Source organism: Pinus tabuliformis, chromosome 2_1, assembly GCF_031772625.1.
Source record: "Pinus tabuliformis cultivar Carrire ecotype Pingquan chromosome 2_1, CPIR1, whole genome shotgun sequence".
NCBI classification, from domain to species: Eukaryota; Viridiplantae; Streptophyta; class Pinopsida; order Pinales; family Pinaceae; genus Pinus; species Pinus tabuliformis.
The window spans coordinates 754,652,308-754,669,584 of record NC_142299.1 but is presented as its reverse complement, the minus strand read 5'-3'; the positions used below and the strand labels follow the sequence as shown (position 1 = coordinate 754,669,584).

The 17,277-nt window shown below is 38.6% G+C and overlaps 1 pseudogene; it reads right to left on the bottom strand.

Moving 5' to 3' along the window:
- Window positions 1-12,878: 12,878 nt before the first annotated feature.
- Window positions 12,879-17,277, bottom strand: part of LOC149202771 (rhamnogalacturonan I rhamnosyltransferase 1-like) — a 34,161-nt pseudogene continuing 29,762 nt past the window's right edge.

Here is a 17,277-nt window from a genome sequence, read left to right as displayed (position 1 = left end):
TCTTTGCATAGCTGAATGACACTTTGATTATCACACCAAAGTGTGGTTGAATGCTGCTCCTCAAAGCCAAACTCTGATAGGATCTGACGAAGCCACAAGGCTTCCTTACTAGCTTCCACGGCACCAAGATACTCTGCTTCTGCTGACGAAAGAGAAATGGCAGCCTGTTTCTTACAAGCCCATGTAATAGGTCCTGAACCAAGAGTGAAGACATAACCGGCAGCAGACTTCCGATCATCAGGGTCACCAGCCCAATCAGAATCAGTGAAACCAACTAACAGAGGAGCTGCTTTGGCACTGTAATGAATCCCAAACTGTACTGTACCTCGAACATAACGAAGTATTCTTTTAGCTGCTTTCTAATGACTTTCACGGGGTTTTGCATAAAACGAGCAACAAGGCCAACAGCAAAGGAAAGATCAGGACGAGTATGGGTTAAATACAGGAGTTTTCTGACAAGTTGACGGTATAAGGTAGCATCAACTTCAGGAGAAGTACAAGAGACTGAAAGTTTGACTCCATACTGAAAGGGAGAAGGGGCTGGCTTACAGTCTTCCATGTGAAAATGACGAAGAATATCACAAGCATACTTGGACTGGGAAAGGAAAATACCCTCTTGGGATTGCAAGACTTGAAGACCAAGAAAATAGTGTAAATGTCCTAAGTATGTCATTTCAAATTTCTTTTTAAGGCTGGACTTCACATGGTTTATAAGGTTGGGATCACTACCAGTAAGAATAAGATCATCAACATAAAGAACAAGGATGATAAGAGAGTTGCCCGCTTTCTTGGTGTAGACAGTATTGTCAGAATGACACCTAGAAAATCCAGATTCTAAAAGAAAGCTATCCATTTTGGCATACCAAGCCCGAGGAGCTTGCTTGAGGCCATAAAGGGATTTCTTAAGTCGACAAACAAGGCTGGAGTCTGTTTGTATGAAGCCAATGGGTTGTTCCATATAGATTTCTTCCTGCAAGTCCCCATGCAAGAAGGCAGATTTAACATCCATCTGATGGACTTCCCATTTTAAAGAGGCAGCAAGGGAAAGAACAAGGCGGATGGAGTTCATTTTGGCAACAGGGAAAAGGTTTCAGTGTAGTCAATGCCTTCAACCTGTGAAAAGCCCTTAGCAACGAGACGAGCTTTATGTTTATCAACTTTCCCATCTGGTCCATACTTGGTTCTGTAAACCCATTTACATCTAACAAGTTTGCGTCCCTTTGGTAGAGGAACAAGATCCCATGTATCATTTGCCATTAATGAATGATATTCTTCATTCATAGCTGCTTCCCAATGTGGATGGCCTGAAGCTTCTGCAAAAGTGTCAGGATCATGATTTACTGGAGCTTGAGCCAGTAAAGAAGAGGCTCTTTCAAACTGAGAATGTGTACGTCGTTGATCTGTAGGATCACCGGCAAGATCACTTGCTGCATCTCGAGTGGCACGGACCCATCTTGGAAGTTGAGGATCCTGAGAAGGTGGGGGAGGATTATCATCCTCGCTTTCATCATCTGAAGAAGAAATGTTTTCAAAGATAGAAGAGATAGGAAGAGGTGGCACATCCGCCGGACTAGGCTCGCAGGCCGATTTATTTTCATCAAACTTTACATCTCTTCTAATGATAACATTTTTGGACTTAAATGGAATAAGTCTATAACCTTTTACATCTTCAGAATATCCAACAAAAGTACATTTCTCACTCTTAGGTTCTAAAGCTTTATGCTTTTCATCTGGAATATGGGCCCATGCTTCACTTCCAAACACACGAAAGTGACTTACATCTGGTTTAATGGAACTCCAAGCTTCTTCTGGAGTGATATTTTCTAGAACCTTAGTAGGAGTGCGATTGATTATATAATTTGCACAATTAATTACTTCGGCCCAAAAACTAAGACTGAGTCCTTTAGATTGCAGCATACAATTAGCCATTTCCTTTAAGGTGCGATTTTTCCTTTCAGCTACACCATTTTGTTGTGGAGTGTATGGAACAGTATGTTGCATTTGAATTCCATTTTCGGTGCAAAAGTTGATGAATGTGTTTTTAACATATTCTCCACCATTATCAGTTCTTAGCTTAAGAATTTGATGTCCAGATTGTTTTTCAAAAAAGGCTTTGAAGGCCAAAAAAGTGTTAAATACTTCGCTCTTGAGTTTTAAGAAGTATACCCAAGTGCGTCTGGAGAAATCATCAATGAAAGTTAAGAAGTGCTTGCAGCCAGAGAATGAAGCAACAGGAAGAGGACCACATAAATCACTGTGCACAAGCTGTAAAGGGGCTGAGGCGTGCCAAGAGGCACGTTTGTCAAAACTGTCCCGATGATGTTTTCCGAGTACACATCCGGAACAAACACCATCTCTGCAAGATACCATAGGAAGACCTGTCACCATATTTTCTTTACATAGATGCTGAAGGGAGCGATAGTTTAAGTGACCAAATCACTCATGCCAAAGTTTGCTCACTTCATCATTATGAGCAACAAATACTGAGGGAAGATTTGATGACCCAAAGTTGTGAAACTTATACAACCTTTTGGAATCATCAGCAAGACCAGTAGCTAGAATCTGTTTAGGATCTTTTAGATCCTTGATTACAACATCATGAGGTGAAAATTCAACAATTTTACCTTCACCTGAATGAGTTATCTGATAGACAGATAGAAGGTTGCAGGATAAGGTTGGAACACATAATACATCATTAAACTGACCATTGTCTAGATGAACAGTTCCAGTCCCTACAACATTAAGAGATCTATCATCACCAATATATATATTTTTGGTGTTACAATCATTTAAAGAAGAAAACATGGCTTGGTTTTTGGCCATGTGACAAGAGGCTCCAGAATCAATGAGCCACTCATGAGAATGAGAAGAAGAAGAAGATACATTTAATGCATAACCAGACTGAGATGATTGACGATGACATGCAGAAAGTGCCATTCCGGAAGTTGAAGTTGAAGTAGGCTCCACATGGATGTTATGTTTCTTCATTGCGGCTTCCAAGGCTTCCATCTTCTTAAAGCATTTAGATTCTAAGTGGCCATCTCGATTACAAAAGTTACAATGTCTATCAGTCTTCTTCCATTTGTTTTATTGGTCTTATCATTTTGCTGAAATGATCTTTCATTTTGAGGCTAAGATGGTTTAGGACCATTCTTTTGAGGATATGACTTCTTAGGATTCTTGGAATTTGGTTGCTGCTGGGCGGCTAACGCTTTCGTGGAAGAGTTGCCAAGATTAAGAAGACCAAGGTGTAAGAGTTTTTCTTGTTCTCTTATTAAGGAATCACAAAAGGAGTCAAAGGAAGGGGCCTTGTAGTCTTGTCCTTGACAAATGAAAGCTTCTCTTGTAGAATGGAAAGTGGAAACAAATACAGAGTAGGCTAGTCCCAACTTAGTAAGGATGGAATAAATAAGGTTACCATCGTCTTTCTTAACTTTAACACCTTCCAGGAGATATCTAAGGTTCTTGAATTTGGACAAGAAATCTTCAATGCAAGAAAAATTATTAGGATCCAAAGTAAGCAACTCATTTTCAAGTTGATGGGCTCTAATTTCATTTTTAATCCCAAAAACTTTAGCAAGTTTTTCTAATGCTTCATGAGGAGTCTCAAGTTCTGCAATGTGGAATCTAAGATCAGGAGAAATAGACATCCCTATCAAACCACGTTCTTGATCTTGTCTATTTTCCCATTTTGCCGCCTTGTCTTCATCTTTTGGTTTCTTCTCTTGGTCTGTGGCTATTCTGAAGAGACCTTTACTTCTAAGTAAATCTTCGATGTAGGCTACCCATTGGAAGTAGTTAGTGCTGTCAAGAATGACTTGGCATGGGCTTTCCATTTAAAAAAAAAAAAATTGAAGCTAAAGATGCTGAAAGTAAGTGTTCCAATGGATAGATCTCGAAAAAATAGGCGGTTTTAAAAAAAACGGCTCTGAAAAAGGCTTCCGGATGAAGAAGTTATGGCTTTTTGAAAAATAATTGTTGAAGTTGCCGGCAAAGTGCGCGAATGTGCGGGAATGAAAAAATCCGCCCCCACAAAATTGAGACTTGAACCCAAGACCTCTACTCTCTTAAAATAGCTTTGAACCCAAGACCTCTACTCTCTTAAAATAGCTTTGAACCAATTGATCTATACAAAAAATTAGAGAGAGAGAGAGAGAGAGAGAGAGAGAGAGAGAGGGGGGGGGGCCTTGGTTTGCGTGCTTGCCTTGAGAAACCTCTTTTTCCCTACAAAACACAAAACGCAAAACCCAACACGAATATGCAAAGAAAAACGAACCTTGCGGCTCGAAGTTAGCTTTAGCCAAAAAACTAGAAATTTTAAAAAAAAATCTCAAAGTTAGCTTTAGCCGAAAAACTAAATATTTTTCTCAATGTTTCTGATTTTCCGAGATCACACTAAGGTGCAGGGAAAAGAGCATACGCATGAGAAAAATCCTTCCTTTCTATTTCTAATTTGCCCAGATCGCACAGAGTCGCAGGGCAAAGAGCATACGCAGAAATGAAAGGTATAGATCGAGTTAAAAAAAGGCTAAATAAACCGAAACCGAAATAAGCAGAGAGAAAATAACAGTAAACTGCAAAAAAAAACACTGTATACCTCCCGATCTGAAAAATGACGCAGCTAGGGCTACCGGAAACCTTTTCGCGTGAAACGAAAGGGGTTCCTCACTGGAACAGATGCTCCGAACGCAACAGAGCAGTCCTCTTGGCCCAAAAGCAGTCAGAAACAGCAGATCTAGGAAACGACAGCCGCATGCAGTTCTACCGGCTTCAGATTTGGATCACCAACGGACGCGGCCCTCAAATAGCTTTGATACCATGTAGAAATTTACAGGGTAAGTTCCACAGAAAGAATACCAAAAGGACATCGCTCACAACCAGATCTCAAATCAATACACCAGTATTTTTGACGTGGTTAAAACCCTCAGAGTGCAAGGAGGGAAACAGTCCACGGCCTGTCCCAACGTGGGTACTACAGGCAATTTATTAATCAAAGAATGAAAATTTACATAAGCTTCTCTCATGCACGGATTACCCGAACAATGACCCTCCATGCGCTTTAAATAGAACTCATGGACCAATCGGGTGTCAAGCCACGGATCAAGTGTCGGTAATACCGAGGTGAGAGTGAACCGTCGGATCACTACATATCATGACCGTCGGATTGTAAGTTACAAAATGTACAACGGTAAAGAAACACACTTTACCTAACTCTAACCTAACTCTATACTAGACCAAGTTGAAATTAACTATATCCTATGTGTCGGAATATCCTAACAAAAAGAATTACAAAAGTATTTTTATCACTATAAAACATGAAGAATGTTGTTAAGCATTGTGTTTATCACAACATACCAACATGAAATTTTACCATGTAGATAACCTTGTGACTATTGATGATCAAAATTAGGGGGCATACTGAAGCCTTACTACTATGGATGTCTGAGTAAATGTCTACAATATTACAAAGAAAAGGCTCCAGATAGAAACAAGAAAAAGATGTTTCGTTGCAATGGTTCTCACATAAAAAACCAATTATTATTTTCATATCCTTCCAAATGGCTTATTTCAAACTGCAGAACTGGCAATTTGATCTATGATCTATGATATATGACCTTTACAAGGCTAGCCAAATTCAGGATGCAAACAACCAATGGAAATAAATTTTGAATAGGGGTTTGTTTCTAAGTTGTACTACTTATGGGAGTTAAAATTGGCAACTAGGGCCAAACTCCTTGTGGGTCATCTTATTCATGTAAGCTGATACTTTTCTTAGATTCCTCTCATCGAAAGGTGTAGGATTGATCTAAATATCATTCGATTCCAATATATATTCATGGAGATATGAATTTATTTGTGTTATGTGACAATTCGTCAAGGTCAGCCAACAACAAAATTAACCCAACTTGTCCTCCACGTTTTACTATAAATAGAGGTGACCTTCAAGTCATTTTCACACACTCTTTTGATCTCTCTTCATTTCTGTTTTGGGTTTTGATGAAGGAGAGATCTAGAGGGAGTTCCCTAGGCTCTACTCTACCCTAATGGAGAAGATCTAATGCTGACCTAATAAAGGCCTAATGTTGACCTAATGAAGAAGCCCTAATGCTTCCCTAGCAGTCATGAAAGAAATACCTCAACACAATCATGGAGGAGACTTCTATAAGTGCAGCGAGGAGAAGTTATAACGTTGTCAATTTACCCTAAACACAGAGATCCTTATGTGACCTAAATGTTGTCCTGGAGGAGTCATAGAAGACATCTATGACGTAGTCAAGGAGAGTATCTTCACAGCAAGATCTGGCCTTCTATATGCTACTCAAGGCCTCAGTCAATGAGGGTTTATACACTGTCATGAGATGGTGTTCTAGCATGCCATGAATGCCATCAAGGAAGAGATTTATATGTTTTCCAAGGAAAGGATGTCATCTGCAGTCTAAATGCAGTCAAGAGGCACTCATACGCAGCCTAATCTAGGAGCCCTAATTCACAGTTTGATGAGGCTCCTATATGCCCTAGCCGCAATCCAACAAGGAGGTTCCATCCTTTACCAATTAAGGAGTTTAAGCTGCATTCATGTATGCCCTCTTCCACTGTCAAAGTAGGGCTAGTGCTTCCCTTGTCCCAGTCCTAAAGGAGGACATCTTGGCTACAGCAAATAAATGGTGAAAGTCATAATTTAAGGAGCCCTCATCTATGTATGAAAGGACCGTTAGATGCTACAACTAAACTGCAACAAGGGTAATTACATTACATCAAAGGATCTGTGATATTGTCACATTGTTGTAGGTGGCAACATAATTTTTTGGTAATGTTAGTATTGTTCCTGAGGTCAATTTAAAAAGAAGAAGAATCTGCAGTAAGGAGGTGCTTGTGACTATCGTTTGTAGGTTGATTGGGTCACTGTGTGAAGGGACAAGCACAATGAATATGTTTCATGAAGACTATGTGTTAGGTCGCAGGCCATAACATCATAGTCAATTTCATATGGATATTTGAAGGCTCAAATCATTAGCATTATAAAACTGCTGAGATCTCAAACTATTGGAGGGTTGTATGATGTTATTGCAACATGAGGTTCACAGAACTATTTTCATAGTAATGGATGCAGCATGGTTGGATACACGATGGATGCAATGTGGTTGCAACATGGATGGATGCAGCATGGTGATGGAATCACTTTGGAGAATCAGTTGAAGAATGAGATCTGATAAGTGTGCCTTCACTTGAGTTCAGTTTTGCAGTCCTTGTCATCAGAACTATTGTGTCATATTCATGGTGAAGATATCAGATGTCTAATCTCTTATTTTGACAAGTCAAATTGTTGACTTCTGATGTATATGTACTATCTCTCTCTGCTAAACTATTGAAGATTATAAGAAGAATTGATCAAGGGTTTCCCCACATTGGGGTTTGTCCCTGGCTAGCGCCACATCTTGTGTCCTCTTGTCTTGGCTTGTCTTCTGTGATTTAGGTTTATGTTCTATCTATATTTTATTTTCATGCTAAATGTGATTGCTAATATGGAATTAATATTGAGCTAATATGAAAAATTGAAGTAAATTTCTATAAGCATGGAACATACCAAAATTTAACATGGTATTAGAGGTGACGCGAAGACAAAGTCGAAGCAAGAGTGAAAGAGAAATCACCGAAGTCAATTGGAAAGGACAAAAGGCTCAATGGGTTCCTCATCCCACTTTAAATTCACCAAGGGTGAAGTCGAAGCAAAGAAGATTATCAAAGTGCCACAGTGGAAGCGTCTAGTGGCCTACCTAAAGGACACTTCAATGGAAATTCTGAATCTAAGGGTGGAAGGAAAGGAAGATGCCTTTCTTGCAATGAGTATGACCATTATGTGAAGGAGTGTCGAAAAAGCAGGGACGCATCACCTGACAATGATAACCATCATTTCAAGGGCATCTTCAATGATCAGAGAAATGTTACAATGGCAAAGAGAAGGGGAAAGCAAGGAACTCCAGGTGAAGAATCCAATATTGTTTCTCAGCATTGTCTTATGTCGGTGCTCTCCACCGGACTCGTTGGGAAAATTTATAGTGGTGCCTCAAGGCACTTCACTGGATTCAAGGAAGCACTCTATGTTTCTCTTCAAATGGATCATGGTAACTTGCAAGAAGTTTTTTATGTACCTTATCTCAAAAGGAACCTGTTGTCCATTTTGGCAATGGAAGTCAAAGGTTATAGGGTGGCATTCATTGATGGAAAGGTACGTGTTTAAAAAAGGAATTTTAAAGATTCTTTTACAATTGGGTTTAGGGTTGGAAATTTGTATCAAGTTGCAGAAAGTCCATTGGGGACCATGTCATGTGACTCATCCCTTCTATGGCACTGGAGGTCTACCCATCTTCATTATGGGTCCCTACCCATCAGACGGTGACAAGGATTCATGAATTCAAAGAAGAGCATGAAGGTACATGTCCAACATGTACTGAAGAAAATCTTGCAAGGGGACCATTCCCCTCATGTAATGGCTAGACCACAAATCTGAAACAACCTGAGGGATTTGAGATTCATGATCAGGAATCTCATGTATGCAGGTGAAGTAAATCTCTCTATTATTTAAAGCAAGCACCCCGAGCTTGGTGTGAGAGGATTGACAGTTGTTTGATTAAGCTGAGATTCACTAGGAGTGAATTTGATCCAAACCATTTCGTTAGGGTTATGGATGATAGACCTCTCATACTGGTACCTTATGTGGATGACCTCTTTCTAGAAGGTTCATACAGTCCCATTTACTAAAGTAAGAGGGAGTTGGATTCTAGATTTGGAATAGCGGACTGCAAGCCCGTGACTACCCTAATGGAGCTTGACTTTGAGAAGTTATTTGGTAGTACTACCGAACCTGATTTGGGAAATTCCTTTGAGTTTCTTCAACTCATAATAGCATTGATTCTCTTGGTGAGCTCCTGTCTATATATATGTTTTGCAGTTAGCATGTTGAGCTCATATATGGTTGAGCCTCATTGGATTGGTGCCAAGATTCTTCTAAGATATCTTCAAGGCACAATCACTCATGGGATGAGATACACTGCTCGAGCTATGAGGCTGCATTATTATTCCAATGATGATTGGACAAGTAGTGTGGAGGATCACAATAGCACTCCTGGGTGTTGGTTCTCTTTGGGTCCTACTTCGATGTCCTAGATGATCAGGAAGGGGAAGTCAGTAGCTTTGAGCATTGATGAGGCCGGATACATAGCTGTGAGTATGGCCTCCTGTGAAGTTGTCTAGTTGAGGAAGCTCTTCAGTGAGCTATTTAGACACGTGCTAGATACCATTGTGATCTTCTGTGACAACCAGAAGGGGATTCAATTTTTGAAGAATCCCATGTTCTATGATCGCTCCAAGCATACAAACATTAGGTACTATTTTATCTGGGATATGGTACAATGGGGAGCAAGAAGGTTCCATCATTTTGGGACTAATGTACAAGTCACTAATATTGAGATGAAACCCCTGGGAAAGGTAAAATTCTTGAATTTCTGAGAAAAACTAGTATTCGTGTAGATACTCTCTCCTGAAGGTCCAGTATAATATGGACATTGAGCTCTGGGAGCTCTGGGAGCTTGGGGGTACTTCTTGTAGCGATGAGCAACCATAGGGTGAATGGTTCAACGTTCCCCTAGTGGTTTTCTATGTAGGCAGGATGAGTGGTTCATCCTTCTCTGGCTAAGACACAGTCATAGGGTGAGTGGTTCAATCTTCCCCTAGTGATTTTTTGCGTACAGGGTGAGTGGTTCAACCTTCCCCTGGGATACCCCATGGTGACATGTAGGCGGGATGAATGGTTCATCCTTCTCCTGTTGAGACATCCTACCCATACAGTCTAGGACTCATGGGAAGTACCTCTCATCTGGCAAATGATCAGGGAAATGAAGATAGGGACCATAGTACTACCGATGGACGCATCATGTACTATCGTACTCCCTATGCTAGGATGATATTGATCTAGGATCAATTGGAACTAACTTCAAGTCAGTAAGAGTGATATAAATCACTCTCTTTTGGAACTGATTTCAGATTAGTAAGAGTGATATAACTCAATCTCTTTTGGAACTGATTTTGGATCAGTAAGAGTGGTATGACACACTCTCTTTATTGGAACTAACTTCAGGTCAGTATGAGTGGTATAAGACACTCTCCTTTATATGGGACTGATTTCAGGTCAATAGAGGATGGTATGATACATTCTCGGTCACTTCTTCTTATTCATAGTTCAGCAGAGCAGAGAAGTGTAGGGCACTGATGGTAGAGATAGTATGGATTGGCAGATGGATTAGAAGATGGAGTTCTCTCTAGTTGAGAGGGAGTGTTAAAATTGGCAACTAGGGCCAAACTCCATGTGGGTCATCTTATTCATGGTAGCTGATATTTTTCTTGGATTCCTCTCCTTGATAGGTGTAGGATTGATCTAAAGATCATCTAATTCCGACATGTATTCATGGAGATATGAATTTATTTGTGTTATGTGACAATTTTTCAAGGTCGGCCAACAACCAAATTACCGCAAATTTTCCTCCACGTTTTACTATAAATAGAGGTGACCTTCAAGTCATTTTCGCACGCCCTTGTGATATCTCTTCATTTCTATTTTGGGTTTTAATGAAGGAGAGATCTAGAGGGAGTTCCCTAGGCTCTACATTTCCCTAATGGAGAAGCTCTAACGTAGCACTAATGAGGAAGCCCTGACACTGCATTAGCAGTCATGAAAGAAATACCTCAACACAGTCATGAAGGAGGATTTTATAAGTGCAGCAAGGGGAAGTTCCAACACTATCAATTTTCCCTAAACGCAGAGATCCTTATATGACCTAAACATTGTCCTGGAGGAGTCATAGAAGACATCTAGGATGCAGTCAAGGAGAGTATCTTCACAGCAAGATCTGGCCTTCTATATGCTACTCAAAGTCGTAGTCAATGAGGGCTTATACGCTATCATGACCTGGTGTTCTAGCATGCCCTAGACACTGTCAAGGAATAGATTTATGTGTTTTCCAAGGAAGGGATCTCATCTAAAGTCTAAACACATTCAAGCGGCACTCATATGCAATTTTATCTAGGAGCCCTAATTCATAGTTTGATGAGGCTCCTATCTACCCTAGTCACGGTCTAATAAGGAGGTTCCATCCTTTACCAATCAAGGAGTTTAAGTTGCATTTAGTTTTTCCCTATTTCGCTGTCAAAGTAGGGGTATTGCTACCCTTGTCCCAGTCCTAAAGGAGGACATATTGGCTGTAGAAAATAAAGGAGGAAAGCCGTAATTGAAGGAAACCTTATCTACATATGAAAGGACCATTAGATGTTACAACTAAACGACAACAAGGGTAATTACATTACAACAAAGGATATGTGATATTGTCACATTGTTGTAGGTGGTAGCATAACTGTTTGGGCATGTTAGTATTGTTCCTGAGGTTGATTTAAAGAGAAGAAGAATCTGCAATAAGGAGGTGCTTGCAACTATTGTTCGTAGGTTGACTTGATCACTGTGTGAAGGGACAAGCACAATGAATATGCTTCCTGAAGATTGTGTGTTAGGCCGCAGGCCATAACATCACAATGAATTTTGTATCGATATTTGAAAGTTCAAATCATTAGCATTATAAAACTACTGAGATCTCAAACTATTGGACGGCTGTATGATGTTGCTGCAACATGAGGTGGACAGAAGTATTTTCATAGTGATGGATGCAGCATGGCTAGATACACGATGGATGCAGTGTGGTGATGGAATCACTTTGGAGAATTAGTTGAAGAAAGAGATCTGATAAGTGTGCCTTCACTTGAGTGCTTTAAATTGGCATTGGCATAAATTTTAACACTGATTTCACATTGAATAAGCTTCTAGAAAACCCTTACACCCTGTCTTTGTTCTAAATACAATTTACCACTTATTATTTCCTCACACTGTCTTCCAAAATATTTGAGCAAAGGTATCTCCTACAAAAACAAGAAGCACTTCTGTTGTGTGTGAAGCATTATGATGTGGTTTTGTAGTCACAACTAGAAGATAGTTGCGAGCAACAACATTGTTCCACACTTCATTTCTTCACATTTTCTTCAAAAAAAATTAGGAAAAAGTGTTTTGTACAACTACAACAAGTATGATCTGTGCATTTTGGATAGTGTGGATATTATTGGAGGCTACATGTAAATTTTCTTACTCAATTATCCTTTCTTCTTGTGCTATTTTATATTTATAGATAGACAGATAGATATTGTTTCCCTCTTTCAAATTTTTTTTTGTCCTTTTACTTTTGTGATGGGGGATGAGGTAGGGATCATGTTTCTAGCATGTACCCCTCTCCCAATACCATGCAACTTCTCTTCCAATGATTTTTGAGATGGAGACTCAAAGGCTTTCTTAGGGAGCCCTCAATCAATCTCCAAGGCATTTGTCACACTTCAAAAAATAATTCCAACTCAAAGTGACTTTTTAAGTTAAAATTGAGGCCTTCAGGGTTGATTAGAAATGGGATTCTAAGAGTTTCATTTAAGTATTTCAATACTAGGGATATTTACTCCAAAATATTAACTTAATAATAATTCTCAAATGTTGATGCATCACTAGGATAAAAAGATTAACACATCCAAATCGTTTCCACAATTTACATTGAACTGAAACTCAATCAAGAGAGTATCCAAAAATCAAGAAATAAAAAGGCATCATACAATAAATAATGTAGTCTACAAATGACTGGAAAACTACTAATAATACCTATGACCCTATTCCTAAGGCTTCTTAACGCTACTTACAAAGTTGTGTTCTAAGAGAACTAAATTTGTCACCACTACAACTTGTACCACCAGGTAACCAATATATCCTCTCTGCCAGATATATGCAAAACAATATAAGGTTACTTGGAATGCCCTTCCATAAATTTTTCCATGTTGTCATCATATGTAGGAATAAACACATCGCTGGCCAAATACACCATGTAATCCAGTGCAGCCATTTCAGATGAAGGATTTTGGAATGGCTTTAAATCCATAGGACTAAGAAGAGTCTCCTTCCTCACCTGCAAATTTTTGTTGATCATCATGAGTGAATGACATAAGAAAATCCAACTTCAAAGGAAAATGAGTTGAAGTGAGTGAATCAATCAACTTACAATATTTGGATAAGTTGAATAGAGGGCAGGCATCATTCTTTCTCCCCCATAAATTTCTTCAGCAGCAATACATATCTGAATATTTCTATCAAAATAAAAATCTTTCAGTACTAATGGAGTCTCCTCTGGTGTTATAGGACACAGTCCATCCTTCCTTTTCATTTAAGAAATTATGACCTCCTTCCACCAAGGGTAGGCATGTCTGTGAAATAAATACAACAATATAATATGATCAACATTGTTAACAATAAATATTTTGACTTGACCACGAAAATATCATGATTTCCAAACATGTAATATACCTCAGTCTGGTGAGTTCCTCAACTTATTCATTGGTACAATGAAGACTGTGACCAGAAAAAACCAATATATCCATTTTGTAACAAAGATGAAGAGCCACAAAAGGACTATGCTAGTGCAATATTTTAAAAAAAAATTGACCCAATTCATCAATTTTTGAAGTGAAAAGCAGAGTGTTGTAATTCACATGACAACATAGATTTTAAACCTCAAGTGGTAGGTTATTATTTTCCAAATGTGCATATGTCTTATTCAAATGCAAAACTTTCTTATAAGGGGAAGGATTTGAATCATGGTAGGAAACTTTGTTAGTATCCTTCTGTGCAAAGACCAAAGTATTAAAGGATAGTCTTCGATACTCAACCTGATGCAAGTAGTAGGACATGTTTGACCATCTCATAGGAGGCATGGTGAAGACTTCCACATCTTTTGCCTTTGCTTCCCATCTTGTGCCTTTGCCTTCAGCTTTGAAGGAAGATTCTTTACTATCTAAAACTTGCCTCTGAGAGATGTGATCAACTAATCCACATCAAAAATGTCTTCAAATTCATTGTTCACATAAAATTAAAGATTAATTTTGCAAAAGGAAACATGAAGAATAAACCAACCCCACAAGTAATTAATTCCACGCAATACCCAATGCTGAAATCAATCAGTAAAACATACTGAAGATCTGTTAACATATAGGACGAATACTGAAGTTAAACACTTTGGATCTGCCCAAAATGAAGCCTTGTCCAACTATGGGACAACCACAATCACATTGAGATAATTGTAACCATGTCACATATCTAACATGAGAAAAATATTAACCTTGGATCAAATGATAATATATCACAAAACAGTGACAAAATAAAATGCAACAAACACAGAGACAACATGAAGTAAATAATTACAGAGTTTGGAGAACCATAATCAAGGCCCTAGCTAAAGGAAAATCGTGCATAATTATAAAAGGTGGAGATAAACCAGTTTGCATATTGCATCTCACATCTGATCCATGCCTCCATTGCAAGATACCATTAGGTATCCATTGCTTTTATATAGTCTTACCAACAATTTTCATACTCAATAATTTCAGTATAATATTCAAGATTTTCTCAAATAGATACCAAAAGGAGGGAAAAACTAAAATTAACTGAGAGAAGATAATGTTTATCTTTCCACCCTGATGGCCAAAGAAAATTGTCCTTAGAAGAAATAATGGAGTAATTACTCTGAAAATATTTGATTTTGTTTGAATTTAAAGGTACAAACCATATGATGCCTAAAAAAATTCAAGTCTACTCACAATCTAGGTCAGCAACTATTACATCATCTGGAAAACCATCAAATTGCAATTAGCTTGTCTAAAATCTCAAGAGTTCTTTGTGCTAGAAAGAAACAAAGAAGTTAGCCATTACTCTAAGTAGAATTTTTGACTTAGTATGGCATAAAACACTGGTTTACTTTTAGTTTAAAAAGCTCAGTTACATAACCTAAGCACCATTCAAGTAATTTGTTCATAATTTACTATTTGTGGTTTACTTATGGGGAGGATGGTGTTCTAATCAGTTTCATTGTTTTCAGAGCTCATTGCTATCATTGTAAGACTATAAGTTCATGTTAAAAGTTTAACTTTCCAAGCCATCGTCTCTAAACCTGCTAATCTAGAAGTAGCTAATAGTTAGGAATTCCATAAACATAATGGAGTTTCTATTTGTCTATTGTGATATCATACCTCCTACAAGTGCCCTTAACAGTGAAAGCCTACAAATATAATCTATGTTACTCTTTGTGCCATTAAATCAATGCAAGATTATGACTCTTGATAATCGACAATAATAAAGTGGATAACATCAATCCTAAACTAAACGAGCTAGAAAAAACAAGAATGGAATTTCACTTCTCATTTATAGAGGGATTTTCAAATTTAAAACTTAATTAGGTATGTGGTGGACAAAAAAGCACCTATATGAAGGGAAATAAAACTTCCATCAATTATAGCTTCCTTTGAAGTACAGGCTCAGCAAAACCAAAATACCTCACAATCATTAGATCTCCTTGAAGGTAGTGATTCAATTGCACCTTCTAATATAAATAACTTGTTGGAACTTCACTATAGTCACTAGCCATGCCTTTTCTTCTCATTCATTGCTCTTAATATAAGGACTCATGGCATGAAGGCAATAGCTGGAAGAAATTCTAGTAAGGTTAAATGCCTAGTAAGAACTAAACTAAGATTACAGACAGACACCAGGTAAGTTATAAATTTACCTTCTAACTCAAGCAACCATGATTCAATTGCTTAATTTGTTCCCCTATGGGCATAATTGTTCCAAAATACTTCCAAGCTAGCCATCCCTATGGGCCTGGTTCCAAATATCCTTAAACCAAACACCACTATTGGGTTTTTACAGGTAGGGTTGGATGCTTTAGGACACCCAAGAGCCAATGCAACTTCATATAGTGTGTCCTCTGACATATAAATGGTGGAGATAGACTTTGTTAGCGCTCAAATCTGCCTCAGGTTGAGGAAGGCAAAACTCAAGGCCACATCAAACGAAGCTCAGCCTCGTAGCTAACCCTACGAGGACAGGAGAGGGCTCTCTCTGGGTCTATCTCGGCAAAATATCTTCAAAGAGGCTGAGATGACTCACAATTAATATTGATTTTAGGCTAGTAAAGAGATAGGAAAGTTTGTTTTAGATTTTTTATTTTTTTGTTGGAGAAATGGGAAAACCAATTTTGGGTGCGGGGATTGAGGTCAGATCTTTGCAGAAATCGAGTTGGGGCGAGGTAGGCAATAGTGTTGATGTCTTTGATCAGGTGTATGGATGGATCAGAATGACAAGGAGCTGAAGAGGGCAAAGGAGAACATGGATCCTCTCCAAACTAATGAAAACATGTAAAACTAAACAAATTTTAAAGGAAGAGCACTGTGAACAATGAATTCAACCTCATTTACTCACTCATTTAGTTTCAGAAGCATAAGAAGGGAATGGCATACATGTAAACATGAATAAACATTACAATAACTAAGAAAAAACACCATCAAGAGCTGAAAGCCACAAGAATCCCAACAGGTGTTGCAAAATCTCTGATCTTTCCTTAGCCAAAATATGAAAAATATGTACAATAGTGTGCCAAAATCTTCCCAAGAGTCCAACCTGTGCTACTGACTGAAAATTTACATATATAGATCAAGCTAACCTCATTCCCTAACCTCTAGGGGTCTAGCTCCTCCTTCTAGGAGCAGTTTCAACAAATTCTAAACATGGAGCAAGAATCTAGGTGACCAAAACAACATGCCTCTAAAAAGAAGGAAATTGATTCATTACATTAATTGCTTGCTAATTTGAGAATGAATCATCTAGAAGAAGGTAGATAGGTGCCATGTTACCTTACATACATCAAATTACATAATTTTGGGTCAAAAATCACATCAAGGAGTGGAACTGGTGAAAACTGGCCGAATTCCTGAGCTGGAGGATGAAAACTAGACCAAAAACCTCAATGCGTAGCGCCCTGATCCCTATGCGTAGCGCACCTTTCATCCTGTTTTTGGGGCACTTCCCGACATCCAAATTGAGCTCATGATAGCTCGTTGGAAAGCCCTGGATGTCTAATTTCCAACCCAAGTGGAATTTCCCAATTTGGAGCTCATTTTCCCCCTCAAAATTTCATTCTCCCAGAAGTACTTCCTGCTATTGCAAAAGGTGGCAGCAAGGTGGTTTTCATGGAGTTTTTAGGCCTTTTGATCATCAAGAACTTGATGAAATGCCTTGGCAATAACTGAGCATGTATAAATTTACCATGAAAAACCCAAACTATAAGGTTTTTCTCCAGCAAGTGTCCCAATCAA